Raw genomic sequence first — 15,180 nt, 5'->3', positions numbered from 1 at the left:
GGATCATAATATATCACACCATCCACTCTGGCCCCATCTGGAATATTCGGAATCATCCCTTTGTCACATGTATCATGATGCACATGCTATCTGCCCATTAATTACTAAACCACTCGGCTGTCTCTGATTGGTTATGATGAGGGGAGGGGGTAAGAGACACCACATTCACATAACTTATTATTATAGTACTAGAGGCCCAATGTATGAAATTCGTGCAAGAATAGGCCATCCTTCCCCTGGCTGCTGGCACCCAGGACCTGGGCTTCCCTCCGGTGGCCAGCAGGCACCCGGGACCCAGGATTCCCTTGCAGCCCCAGCTTCATCTGGAAGGTTGTCCAGTCTAATTAGCATATTACTCTTTTATTATTATATATTGTTATAATTGTTCTATTTTATTATTAGTTATTGTTGTTAATCTCTTACTGTGCCTAATTTAAAAATTAAACTTTATCATATGTATAATATAGAGAAAACATAGTAGATATAGGGTTTGGTACTATTTGTGGTTTCAGGCATCCATTGGAAGTCTTGGACTGTATCCCCCATGGATGGGGAACCATTATATATATCCAACCTCCTATGGAAATCTATAGGCGACTCTTCCCTCAGAAGAGAGAATCACACATTACATAAAGTAAATCCTTTTGAAATTCACATTAAAAGCCTAGAAGACAAAGAGTAGTCAGAATATTCATGTCACTATGATTTGGGCCACATTTCCAGCAATAGATCAATTAGCATCTTGTAAGCATGGGCTTTACATGTAACTTGGTGCTCTGAGCCAAAGGAAAATCGGAAGTGATAGGTATGGACAGAACAGATAAACCAATACATGAATGAGAACATCCAGGCTAGTACCAGAAAAAAACTAATCTAAGTGTTTCATAGTTCCTAAGGGAAATACAAATCTAAATAGATCTAAGCCTTTGGTACCTTCATTTTTCCATGTGTTCATTTAATAAACATTGTTAATAAACCTGTTTTGTGCTTAATACTGCCTTGACACATGTAATGTCAAGTGGTAGCTCTGCTAATTATTAGCTGAGGCATCAATAAATTACTTAATCTCTCTGAGACTCAGAATGGCAATAGCCAGTGATATATAGCCAGTGATATAGAGCCAAGGAATAAGTAAAATATTATAGATCAGTGGCTTTGAGGAGCTCTGAGGGTTCTGTGGAGCTGTCTCAGGGACTGTTCTGGGAAGAGAGAGATGGAAATGCCCACAATTTAACAATGTATATGAAGGGTTTTGAAACTTTTCACACATTTTAATATGGTAGTTTTTATAAGGATCTAAAACACGGAACAAACTTTTTGCTATCCATTATAGTAGTATGTCAGTAAAACATGAAAAAAATCTAAACATGCAATATAAGTGAATGCTTACTTACTGAAGGGTCCTGGGTTTGATTATGGTCAAGGGCACATTCCCAGTAGGGGACATGCAGGAGGCAGCCAATCAATGATTCTCTCTCATCGTTGATGTTTCTATCTCTCTCTCCCTCTCCCTTCTTCTCTGAAATCAATAAAAATGTCTTTTTAAAAAAATTATGTTAAGCATTTTTATGTCTCAGTTCATCAGGGATTCTTGTCCATAATTTTCTTTTTTAATAATGTCTTTATCAGGATTAGAGTTACACTGGCCTCATGAAATAGGTTAGAAACTGTACCCTCTTATTCGTCCTCCATTTTTTTCTAAGAATTTATTTAAGATTGATATTACTTCTTTAAATATTTAACATGTCAGCTTGGTGTTTTATCTTTGGTAAATTGAATATCTGTAATATATAGTGCTATTCATATTTTCTGCTTCATTTAGTATTTATTTTGATAAATTATGTTTAAGAATTTGCAATTTCGCCAAAACCGGTTTGGCTCAGTGGATAGAGCGTCGGTCTGCGGACTCAAGGGTCCCAGGTTTGATTCCGGTCAAAGGCATGTACCTTGGTTGCAGGCACATCCCCAGTAGGAGGTGTGCAGGAGGCAGCTGATCGATGTTTCTAACTCTATCCCTCTCCCTTCTTCTCTGTAAAAAATCAATAAAATATATTTTTTTTTAAAAAGAATTTGTAATTTCAAAGTTATTGAATTTACTGGGATAAACTCAATCTTTTCATATTACAATGTTTAGAGAATCTATAGTGATAATCCTTCCTTCATTCATGATATTGGTAAAATGTATTCATTCTCTCTCCTCACCCGCTTCCCTTCCCCCTTTCTATTTAACCTTGGATTTTCTTTACTTTTCTTTTTCTACCTTCTTAAGATGGATCCTTTTTAGACCCTTTGCCTTTTCTAATACAAACACTTAAAATTATAGGGCTTTGCTTTAGCTGAAACTCACAAAGTTTGAAATATTATCTATATAATATAAAGAGGTAATATGCAAATTAGGCCAGAGCGCCGTAACAGTCACAACCCGTCAGGAGGAGGCTGCGCACACAGGTGAGGCCTGCGCACACAGGTGAGGCCCGGAGCAGAGATGGAGACAGAGACAGGGGGGCCTGCCCAAGCTGCCACACCACCGCGCCGGCTCAGGCAGCACCAGAGCAAACACAGGCGGGGGGGGGTTAGGGGGGCCTGGGGCGGAAGTCAGGCCTGGGTCCGTGGTGCTCAGTGCTGCAGAAGTCAGGCCCGGGTCCCAGCCACCTGGCAGTCAGGCCTGGGTCCTCGGTGGACTGAAAAGTAGGCAGAGGACAGACCACTGAGGGTCTTATATACCATAGCAGGGAGCTTAGATTTTATTCCACAGAAGGAGAAGTGAAGAATGTGAAGCATGGGAGCATCCTGGTGTTGCTTTCATTTTAAGTGAACCATTCTGGTGGCTGTGGGAAGGATCAATTTAGACAGCTGCAGTGTTTTGGGGCCCAAGAAAAGGAGGGACTGATATTGGGAACTAGGACTAGACACAGGCAGTGGATCAGAGACATATTTATGAGGAAACCTGACGGAACTATTTGGCTGATTACACAGAGATGGAAGCAAACAAAGCAAATGGTATTAGCCCAGGTTTTCCAGTTGGAGCAACATCGTTGAATGGGTGATTCTAATAATTGGGAGACGGTATCGAGGAAAAGGAACAGTGTAAGGGAGCTTGCTTAGTTCAGCAATAGCCAAACAATTAGGACAGAAGACAGACTCAGTGCTCTTTCTTTGCTGCAATATTTGTTTTTCTGCCTTCAGCCACCACCATGTAAGGCTAATGTGCCATCTTTTCTCCTAATCTAGGATATTATCTACCTACTACACATTCCTACCACCTAAATTAGCTTTCCTGCATGATCCCTTAAAAATACTTATCAAAGTCATTCAATGCTCTGTGAGTATGGTGACTTTCAAGATGTGGAAACATTATGAGCCGATATAGATTGATAAAGAGCTATTGGGTGCTCAATTTTTAACAATAAAAATCAGAAACTGAATGTGGTCATGCCAGAGGCATAATTTTAATGAGCCAATGTCTCTTTACTGAAGTGTCACACTTCAAAAGAGATCCTCTCAAATAATACAATCATAACACTCATCTGGGTTGCCTGTTAAAATGTAGGACCACACCTTGAAAAACACTCCTTCTAGAGCTCATTTTGGTGAATAAATCTCCCTCCAAGTAAAGCAATCCTATATAATAAAAGTGTAATATGCAAATCCACCAAACGGCAGAACAACCGGTCAGTGGGGGGCGGGGCCGGTGAGCAGGTGTTGCCCGGCCAGCCAAGGCACATGCCAGTGGGCAGAGGGAGGGGACGGCGATGGGGTGGGGGGGGGATCGGTGGCAACCAGCGGCAGTGGGGTGATGGGGGCTGGCGCCATCCCCTGATCACCCACCTGGTTTCCCCCCACAGAGGGAGGCCACGGGCGGCAGCAGCGGGGTGATTCGGGGCAGGGCCTCCCAGCACCATCCCTAGATAGGCCTGCTGGGGTTGCCTCCTGCAGAGGGAGGCCACCAGTGGCCATGGAGCAACTGAGGGTGGGGCCAGCCACTCGCTGCCCACGCCATCCCGATCAGCCCACTGGTCACCTCCCGCAGAGGGAGGTCAAACTGCAGCTTAGGCCCACTCCCTGCTCCCCTAAGCTGTCAGTAGGACATCCCTTGAGGGCTCACAGACTGTGAGAGGGGGCAGGCTGGGCTGAGGGACACCCCTCCCCATGTACAAATTGCATGCACCGGGCCTCTAGTATTATCATAATCTTTCATTTGAAACATTTTCTAATTTTTCTCATGATTTTCTTTTACCCATGGATTATTTAGAGGAGTATTTTTAAATTTCTAAATATTTGAGGTTTCCCTTTATATCTAATTCTTATTTATTTCCAATTTAATTTCATTGTAGTCAGGGAACACTTTTCTTGAGAATTCAAATATCTTAAATGTATTAAAATGTATTATATCCCCCAGCATGCAGTTTATCTAAGTGGATGTACGATGTGCCTTTGAAAAGAATGTGCATTCTGTGACAATGATAGTGTATAATGTTCCAAAAAAATATGTTAGATCAAGGTAGGCAATAGTGTTCACATCTTCTATATCTTATATTTTTTGTTAACTATTGTATCAATTGTTTAATTTTCAACACTGCTCATAGCTATTTGTTTCTTTAATTCTATGAATTATTCTTTGAAATACTTTGAAGTTTTGTTATAGTCACATACTAGTTGTGATTGTTATATCATCTGATAAGTTAATATTTTCATCAGTATAAAATGCCACTGTACCTCAAGTGATAGTTTTTGTTGAAGTCTACCTTATTTGGTATTAGCATAGGCAATCTGGTCTTCTTATATTTCCTGCTTCTTATACTTCCTGCTTTACCTTACTGTGCCTTTATATTTGAAATTTGTCTCTTACAGACAGCAGATATTGATCTTATTTGTTTATTTTTATCCATTCTAATAATCTCTACCTGTTAGTTAGATATAGTTAAATAAAGGTACGCCATTTTACTTTTTATTTCCTATAGTTTCTTTTGGCTTTTCTGTTCTTTTGTTCTTCCTTTCCTGATATCATTTAGAATAATTTTTCAAATGCAATTATAATTTGCCTTTGAACTAATAACTATGCCTTTTGCAAATCTCTGTACGGTTGCTTTAGGGATTACTATATATATGTAACTTTTCACAGTCCATTTAGAGTTAATATTTTACAATATCACATAAATGCTACTGTCATGTAAGTACATTTATCTGACACATCCTTTATTGTATAGTTGTCATATGTATTACAAAGCCCACAATAAAATGCTTTAATTTTAACATAATAATGTGAAGCATTTTTATGGGTTAAAGACTTAAATGTAAGACCTAAAATCATGAAACTAATAAAAGAATACATAGGTAGTAAACTATTTGACATCATTCTTGGTAATATCTTTTTTAAAAATATTTTTTATTGATTTCAGAGAGGAAGGGAGAGGAAAAGATAGAAACATCAATGATAAGAGAGAACCATTGATCAGCTGTCTCCTTCACGCCCCACACTGGGGATTAAGCCTGCAACCCAGGCATGTGCCCTGACCAGGAATGAAACCATGGCCTCCTGGTTCATAGGTCAATGATCAACCACTGAGCCACACCAGCCAGGCTGTAATATCTTTTTAGACATATCCCCTACACCAAGAGAAACAAAAGCAAAAATAAACAAATAGACTTCACCAAACTAAAGAGCTTCATTCAGCATAGCAAAGGAAACCATCAATAAAACAAAAGACAACCTACTGAATGGATGAAAATATTGGCATCTGATATATCCAATAAAGGATGGCTATCCACAATCTAAAAGGAACTCATAAAACTCAACTAAAAATTTAACAATTTGATAAAAAATGGGCAGACCACATGAGACATTTCTCCAAAGAAGGCATACAGATGGCCAACAGACACATGAAAAGATGCTTAACAACACTAATCATCAGAGAACTGAAAATCAAAACCACCTGACAGCAGTCAGCATGGCAATTATCAAAAAGTAAAAATAACATGTGCTGACAAGAATGTGGAGAAAAGGAAACCCTTGCGCACTGTTACAAATCGCTAGAGCCACTAGAAAAAATTGTATAGAGATGCCTCAGAAACTAAAAATAGATCTAACATACCACACAGCAAATCCACATCTGGGTATTTACCTGAAAAAAAAATGAAGATACTAATTCAAAAAGATAATGAAATAAAAAACTAATGAAATCTTTCCATTTGTGACAAGATGGATGAACCTAGAGACTATGATGCTGAGTGAAATAATTCAGACAGAGAAAAACAAATGGTTTCATTTACATGTAGAATCTAATAAAACAAAATATATGAACAAACTAAACAAAAACAGACTCATTGAAAGAGTGATTAAACTGATGATTGCCAGAGGGGTGGGGGATAGGGGATGGATGAAAAAGGTGAAGGAGAAAATAGTCAATAATATTGTGATAATTTCACATGGTGACAGATGGTTACTAACTAGACTTAGTATGTAAGTACATTGTAAGGTATATAAATGTCAAATCACTATATTATACATGTGAAACCAATATAATATTGTATATCAACTCTACCTAATAAAAAATTTGAATCATTTTAAATAAAGAGAAAAATGTATCTTTTCTAATATTTACTCATATATTTATTATTTCTGATGCTACTCAATCCTTCCTGAAGATCCAAGTTTCCATTTTTTACCATTTCTCAATAGCCTAAGGAATTTATTTTAGGTTTCTAACCCTATAGGTCTGCTAGTGTCAAAATTTCTAAGTTGTCTTTTAACTAAAAATGTCTTTATTTTACTATTTGCTATTGGGAAACAATACTTGATGGAAATATAATTTAACCCTTTGCACTCGCTTGCTTTTTTCTCGATTCCTTTATTCTACTCTGGATTTAATTTTTTAAATACCCCAGATTTTACAAAGCACGGCAGTAGAATAAAAAACTGGAGTTTCTTTTCATACAAACTTATTTATTTGGATTTTTTTAATATTTCAAATTATTGATACATTCAAAGAGTATAAAAAGAGCTGCTACCAATGCTAACCGTGTCGAGTCACACTCAACATCCGAGTGCAAAAAGTTAAAGCAAAAATAATGACATTATGATATTGATAACATATGTAAAAATAAGATGTATGACAATAACAAAAATAGGATAGAGTAAATAGAAATATACTATTGTATATTAAGTGTCATAATGTCAATTCAAGGTAAACTATGATAAGTTAAGAATGCATATTATAACTCTAGAACAACCACTAAAAAAACAGTTTTAGCTAAAAAACCAATAGATTAGACTAAATGAAAACAAATAGAAATATCATGGACCTAAAATCAAGCCTAACAGTAATTATATTATACTAGAGGCCCGGTGTATGAAATTCGTGCACTGAAGGGCGGGTGCCTCAGCCCGGCCTGCCTCCTCTCGCAGTCCAGGACCCCTCAGGGGATGTTAATAGATCTTTCTTGTGATTAATGTTTGTATGATTTTCTTATAATGTTTATATGCATGTACACCAGTATTTAAGAGTGTCTCTAGTAATTAGCATGTAATTTAATCTTTTCTTTTTTATTTGCTTATTCTGACAATCTTTTCTGTTTGATTGGAGTGTTTAGTCTTTTTACATCTATATAATAAAAGCCTAAGCAACTATTATGGCAGAATAACCAGAATGACCAGTTGCTATGATACACACTGACCACCAGGGGGCAGATGCTCAATGCAGGAGCAGGCCTAAGCTGGCAGGGGGACATCCCTCTCGCAGTCCAGGACCCCTCGCTCCTTACCGCTCGCTTGCTCACTGCTCCTTACCACTTGGCTTGCTGCTCCTTAGCAAGGCCACAGAGGCAGGAGAGGTTCCTGCCACCACTGCTGCACTCGACAGCTGTGAGCCCAGCTTCTGGCTGAGTGGGAGTGCACTGACCACCAGCGGACAGCTCCTGCATTGAGCGTCTGCCCCCTGGTGGTCAGTGTGTATCATAGCAACTGGTCATTCTGGTCATTCTGCCATAACAGTCACTTAGGCTTTTATTATATAACTAGAGGCCCGGTGCACGAAATTTGTGCACTGGGGGGTGGGGGAGTGAGGGGGTGTGCCCCTCAGCCCAATCTGCACCCTCTTCAATCTGGGACCCCTCAGGGGATGTCCAACTTCCAGCAGTCGGACATCCCTCTCACAATCCGGAACCGCTGACTCCTAACCACTCACCTGCCTGCCTGCCTGCCTTTCGCCCCTACCTTGATCTCCTGCCAGCCTGATTGCCCCTACCTTGCCCTCCCCTATCAGCCTGATCACCCCAAACTGCCTGTGCCTTGGCCCCCAGTCTGGCCTCCCTCTGGAGGCACCACCCCCATAACCCCAATGCTGCTGCCACTGCAGCTGGTTATGGCTGCCTGAGCCTTGGCCTTTGTAGCCACTGCGGCTTTGTCTGGAAAGATGTCCAGAAGACAACCACTCTAATTAGCATATTACCCTTTTATTAGTATAGATTTGGGGACCATTACAACCACGCAGAACTTGAAGAAAACACATGGCCCTGGTCAGTTTGGCTTAATGGAGAGAGCATCGGCCTGTGGACTGAAGAGTCCAGGTTTGATTCTGATCAGGGGCACACATGCCTGGGTTTTGGGCTTAATCCCCAGTAGGGGGCCTGTGGGCGGCTGCTGATCAGTGATTCTTTTTTTTTTTTTTTTTTAATATATTTTATTGATTTTTCACAGAGAGGAAGGGAGAGGGATAGAGAGCTAGAAACATCGATGAGAGAGAAACATCGACCAGCTGCTTCCTGCACACCCCCCACCGGGGTATGTGCCCGCAACCAATGTACATGCCCTTAACCGGAATCGAACCTGGGACCTTCCAGTCCGCAGACTGACGCTCTATCCACTGAGCCAAACCGGTTTCGGCTGATCAGTGATTCTTATCATTGATGTTTCTATCTCTCTCTCCCTCTCCCTTTCTGACATTTTAAAAATATATATTTTTTAAAGAAAACACATGATCTTCACTTTGGGCTTTGTCATCTTACAATATCCTTTGTGCAGTGTTTTAACTTCCCTCAACTTTCCTTTACCCACCTTTAAAGTGCAATCTATTTTGGGGAAGATGATCAGGAAAGTGATTCCAGTGGGTAGAAGTTTTTTTTGGAGGAGATGGGTCATGAAGATATTTAAAAATTGAGCATGGTGATGGTTGTACCACTCTGAATTTACTTTAAAAAACCAGTTCATTGTACACTTTAGGTGACATGTACAGTATATGGGTTATATCTCAACAAAGCTATTCTTTTATTTCTTTTTAAATAAAGACCAGTCTTATAATCAATTGCAGATGTTTTCAGAGGCCCCTCAAGATTTGCTTACCATGTCCCAAATCACGGCTGTGATTCCCAGTTGCCTCCAGTCCTGGTGGATCTGGATGGTGTGGTTTGCAAAGGAGAAGGTGGCAAGAGGCTTATGGAATTTCGGCAACCCCATTCCCCCGGTCTCCTCATAGGGCACCAGGGCCATTCCCACTGTGCCAGCTCTGCTCCCTTTAACCTGTTGGGCAAAAGAATCCTGCGTGCTCTGGCCAGAAAGTGCATTCTTTCTTAGGTGGCCCAAATGCTTTTTTTAAGGTCGTTTTATGGATTCAAAAGAATAAACAGAGATGTGGAAAGCTTTTGTCAAAATCCTTTTACATGGTTCTTCCAGTCTCATGGGAAATGAGATGTGGCTCTGAATTCATCCCTAAGTGTGTCTTTGGGCAAAAGCACCCAGAACGGCACAACTCCTGCAGAATGCCCCACACACTTTGCTGTCAGGACTCAGGGGGACTGGAGGGTGAGCGAGGCGGCGGTGCCAGCACAGGACCTGGGAGAAGGTAGCGCTTTCTACACTGCCCAGGCCACGTGGACTACAGCAGTACCCGCCCAGGTGGGCAGGGTGTTTCTGCTGTTTTGTTTTGGTCTGGCCTCCACCCCGTCAGCCACGGACCTGTGCCTGAACTGAGACTGAATGGTTTGATGGCCCTACTTTTTGGTGGACAGTGGATGCACTCCCAGAGACTGGCAGTTAGACTCTGGCGGCTTCTGAGTCCCTTGCAGGGAGAGCCCGGCCCTAGGTCAAGAACAGACTCAGGCGTCCTCGGCCAGGAGGCCTCCTTGGGCTAGGGGCCGCCACAGTTTGAAGGCTGGCCATGACCCCAATCCTGGCAGGGGTCTCCTCTGGGGTGCTGGCAGGCCTGGGCTAGGGCTGCGGGAGGTTTAGAGGCTGGTCACGCCCCCGATCCTGGTGGGGATCTCCTCTGGGGCGCTGGCAGGCCTGGGTTAGGGTCACTGGCGGTTTGGAGGCTGGTCACACCCTCGATCCTGGTGGGGGTCTCCTCTGGGGTGCTGGCAGGCCTGGGCTAATGGCCGCCCTGGTTTAGAGACTGGTCAAGCCCCCGATCCTGGCGGGGGTCTCCTCTGGGGCGCTGGCAGGCCTGGGCTCTGGCGCCGCAAAGGGAGAGGTTCCTGAACCTGCTTCCCACACACCTAGGCTAGGATACATCTTGTAGGAGGCGGCTTCAATGCCAGGGGTCGGTGACCAGGTCCTCCGGAGCCTCGCTTTCTGGACTGCAGTCCCACGTCTCCCAGTGCCCCAGCCTCGGATGCGCCCACGCAGTTGCCCCCACCACCAGCCACCTCAGCGCAGGCCATAGCAGCTGAAGCCAGCCTCTTGGAAGCCAGGCCACCACACCCACCACCCCTAGTAGCTCTCTGCTGCTCCCTCCCTGTGCCCTGTCCCCTGGGGTGGGGGAGTGCTCCCAGCCCAGAGGCCCTCCCTCCCTCCGCAGCCTGGCTTGGGAAGCTGGCCTCTTGCTGGGGCTACGATGCCAGCATGCCCACTCGGCCACTATGAGTGCGACGCGAACCCCACGGAGGCCAACCTGGAGAACTCGGACCCGAGCTCTGCATCCGGCTGCTGCAAATGCCCTCGGTGGTCAACTACCACCCGCTCCTTCCGCCGGCCCCATTGATCCCTCTCAGCACCAGCCATTTAGGCCAGGGTGGCGATCTCCGGGGGACCCCCGCCCTGGGAGCGCCTGGCTGGGCCCGGCCACGCACCCACAGGATGGCAATTGCCCCCGGAACCCCCAGGGAGCGCCTGGCTCGGCCCGGCCACGCCCCCCAGGGTGGCAATCGCCCCTGGGAGCGCCTGGCTGGACCCGGCCACGCCGCCCCTGGGTGGCGATCGGCCCCGGGACCCCCGGGAAGCGCCTGGCTCGGCCTGGCCACGCCCCCCCGGGTTGCAATGGGCCCTGGGACCCCCGGGAAGCGCCGGGCTCAGCCCGGCCATGCCCCCCTGGGTGGCCTTAGCCCCGGGGATCCCCAGGAGCGGCTGGCTCGGCCCGGCCACACCCCTCCAGGGTTGCGATTGCCCCCGGGACCCCCGGAACTAAGAGGATTGGGCGCCGCCATCTTGGTCTTCTCAACGGCCGGATAGGCCACCCGGAGTCCCGCCCCCAGCCTTTCGCAGGCCCAATCATGGGCATAGCGGAGGTGCGGTCAATTTGCATGTTTCTCTATTATAAGGTAGGATGTAAAAAGACTAAACACTCCAATCAAACAGAAGAGATTGTCAGAATAAGCAAATAAAAAAGAAAAACAAGGTTAAATTACATACTAATTACTAGAGACACTCTTAAATACTGGTGTACATGCATATAAACATTATAAGAAAATCATGCAAACATTAATCACAAGAAAGATCTATTAATATCAAAGTAGACTTTATGACAGGAAGTATTGGCATAGATAAATTACCATTTATCATTTTCTAATAATCAATGGTCAATTCAAAAGAAGACAGGCACCTTCCAACAGAGTGTCAAAATACGTGAAGCAAAAGCTACAGGAATAAAATTAAAAACAGACCAATTTATAGTAATCACTGAAGATTTTAACCCTCACAAAATCAATAAGGATACAGAATGTATTAATATTTATAGAACACTCTACCCCCAAACAGCAGTACATCGTTGAAGTACACATGGAATATTCATCAAGAAAGACCATGTTTTGGTCCATAAAATAAGTCTCAGAAAATATAAAAAATTAGAAACCTTACAGAGTATTTTCTCAGATGACAACTGTAATCAAATTATAAAGTAACACCTGGAAAATCTCCAAATTTGGAAATTAAGTTACACAGTTATAAATAATAATTGGTCAAAAAAATCACAAGGGATATGAGAAAAATATTTTGAACTGAATGATAGTGAAAATATATCGAAATTTATGATCTGCACCTAAAGCACTGCTAAGAGACTTTTATAAAACTAACATATGGTTTTACATGATTACATTTTAAAAGAAGTAAAAGTTAAAATCAATAATCTCAATTTTTACCTAAGAATATATTTAAAAAGACCAAAGTATGGAAAAAAAGGAAATGATAAACAGTTAAAATCAATGAAATATAAAATGGGCAAATAATATAGAAAAATCAATAAATAAAAATCTGGTAAAACTGATAAACACCTTGCTAGACTAAGCAAGTAAAAAGAAGAAAATACATATTATCTATCTCAGAGATGAAAGAGGGAATATCATAAAAAACCAACAAACATTAAAATGATAAGAGAGTACTGTGAACAAAAAGTGTTTCAATAAACTTGACATTAGATTAAATGGAAAAAATTTCTTGAAAGACATAAACTAAAACAAATGAATACAGGTAAAACATAAGAAACCTAGTCTTGAAATCATTAAAGAAATGGAGTGTGTAATTAAAACCTTCCAAGCCTAAATTACTTCACTATTTAATTCTATTCAACATATCAACCCCACTCAAACTCATTCAGAAAATAAGAGAGAAAAAATAAGACTTTTTATTTCAATTTGTGAGTTCAGCATTTCCTTGATACCAAAACTCAATAAAGACATTATATGAAAACTATAGACTAATATCCTCATTAACACATACACAAACTGTTAACAAAATATTACCAAATCTAATCCAGAAATTAAAAGAAAGGATACGCCCAGCTGGTGTTTTTCAGTGGTTAGAGATCTGTCCCATGCACAGAAGGGTTGTGGGTTTGATTTCCTGTCAGGGAATATAGCCAGATTATGGATTCGATCCCCAGGTGGGGCACGTGCAGGAGGCAACAGAACCTATAGATTCAATGCAATCCCCATTAAAACACCAACAGCATATTTCACAGACCTAGAAAGAACTCTCCAAAAATTCATCAGGAATAATAAAAGACCTCGAATAGCTACAGCAATCTTGAGAAAGAAGAACAAAGTAGGTGGGAATCTCAATACCATATATCAAGCTGTATTACAAAGCCACTGTTCTCAAAACAGCCTGGTACTGGCACAAGAACAGACATATAGATCAATGAAATAGAATAGAGAACCCAGAAATCGACCCAAACCACTATGCCCAATTAATATTCGACAAAGGAGGCATGAGCATACAGTGGAATCAAGAGAGTCTCTTCAATAAATGGTGTTGGGAACATGGGACAGATACATGCAAAAAATTGAAACTAGACCACCAACTTATACCAAAACAAAAATAAATTCAAAATGGATAAAGGACTTAAATATAAGATGGGAAACCATAAAAATACTAGAGGAATCCACAGGCAGCAAAATCTCAGACAAAGGAACTTCTTCACTGATACTGCTCCTAGGGCAATGGAAACTAAAGAGAAAGTAAACAAATGGGACTACATCAAAATAAAAAGCTTTTGCACAGCAAAAGAAACCATCATCAAAACAATAAGAAAGACCACTGCATGGGAGAACATATTTGGCAATGTTATCACTGGTAAGGGTTTAATCTCCAACATTTACATGGAACTCATGCAACTCAAAAAAAGGAAGATAAACAATCCAATCAAAAAATGGGCAACAGACCTAAATAGAAACTTCTCGAAAGAAGACAGAAGGAAGGCCAAGAGATATATGAAAACATGTTCAAAGTCACTAATTATCCGAGAGATGCAAATCAAAACAATAATGTGGTACCATCTCACACCTGTCAGAATGGCTATCATCAACAAATCAATAAACGACAAATGTTGGTGAGGATGCGGAGAAAAAGGAACCCTCGTGCACTGCTGGTGGGAATGCAGACTGATGCAGCCACTGTGGAGAACAGTATGGAGTTTCCTCAAAAAACTAAAAATGGAACTCCCATTTGACCCAGTAATACCACTTCTAGGAATATATCCCAAGAAGCTAGAAACATCAATCAGAAAGGATATATGCACCCCTATGTTCATAGCAGCATAATTTACCATAGCTAAGATTTGGAAACAGCCTAAGTGCCCATTAGCAGATGAGTGGATTAAAAACCTGTGGTACACCTACACAATGGAATACTATGCTGCGGTAAAAAAGAAGGAATTTCTACCATTTGCAACATGGATGGAACTGGAGAGCATTATGCTAAGTGAAATAAGCCAGTCAGAGAAAGATAAATATCACATGCTCTCACTCATCTATGGGAAATAATGAACAACATAAACTAATGATCAAAAACAGATCCAGAGACAGGGAAGCATCGATCAGATTGTCAAACCTCAGAGGGAAGGTAGGGGAGGTTGGGGGTAAGGGGAAGAGATCAACCAAAGGACTTGTATGCATGCATATAAGCCTAACTGGTGGACGCAGACAACAGCGGGGTGAGGGCAGCAGTGGAGGGGTGGGAAGGTAATGAGGGGATGAGGACAAATATGTAATACCTTAACCAATAAAGAAATTAAAATGCAAAAAGAAAGAAATACTTAAAAATAATAAGCTTAAATGTAAATGGATTAAATGCTCTAATCAAAATATATAGGGTGACTGAATGGATAAGAAAGCATGATCCATATATATGCTGTCTACAAGAGACCCACCTCAGAACAAAAGATACACACAGACTTAGAGTGAAGGGATGGAAAAATATATTCCATGAAAATGGAAAGTGAAAAAAAGCTGAGTTATCAATACTCATATCAGAGAAAAGAGACTTCAAAACAAAGGCCATAACAAGAGTCAAAGAAGGTCACTTCATAATACTAAAGGGAATAATTCAACAAGAAAATATAACCCATGTAAACATATATGCACTCAATATATGAACACCCAAGTACATAAAAAAAAAATCTCTTGGTGGACTTTAAGGGAGAGATTGACAGCAATACAGTCATAGTAGGTGACTTTTAACACCCAAGTGACATCACT

The 15,180-nt window shown here is 41.7% G+C and overlaps 1 protein-coding gene across 1 annotated transcript in view; it reads right to left on the bottom strand.

Annotated features, from left to right (window-relative positions):
* SOHLH2 (spermatogenesis and oogenesis specific basic helix-loop-helix 2) overlaps positions 1-15,180 on the bottom strand; it is a 100,292-nt gene that overhangs the window by 18,238 nt on the left and 66,874 nt on the right. The gene's annotated exons all lie outside the window — the stretch shown is intronic.

Source organism: Eptesicus fuscus, chromosome 8, assembly GCF_027574615.1.
Source record: "Eptesicus fuscus isolate TK198812 chromosome 8, DD_ASM_mEF_20220401, whole genome shotgun sequence".
NCBI classification, from domain to species: domain Eukaryota; kingdom Metazoa; phylum Chordata; class Mammalia; order Chiroptera; family Vespertilionidae; genus Eptesicus; species Eptesicus fuscus.
The sequence above is the reverse complement of the archived record's forward strand: the minus strand, read 5'-3'. Positions and strand labels throughout refer to the sequence as shown.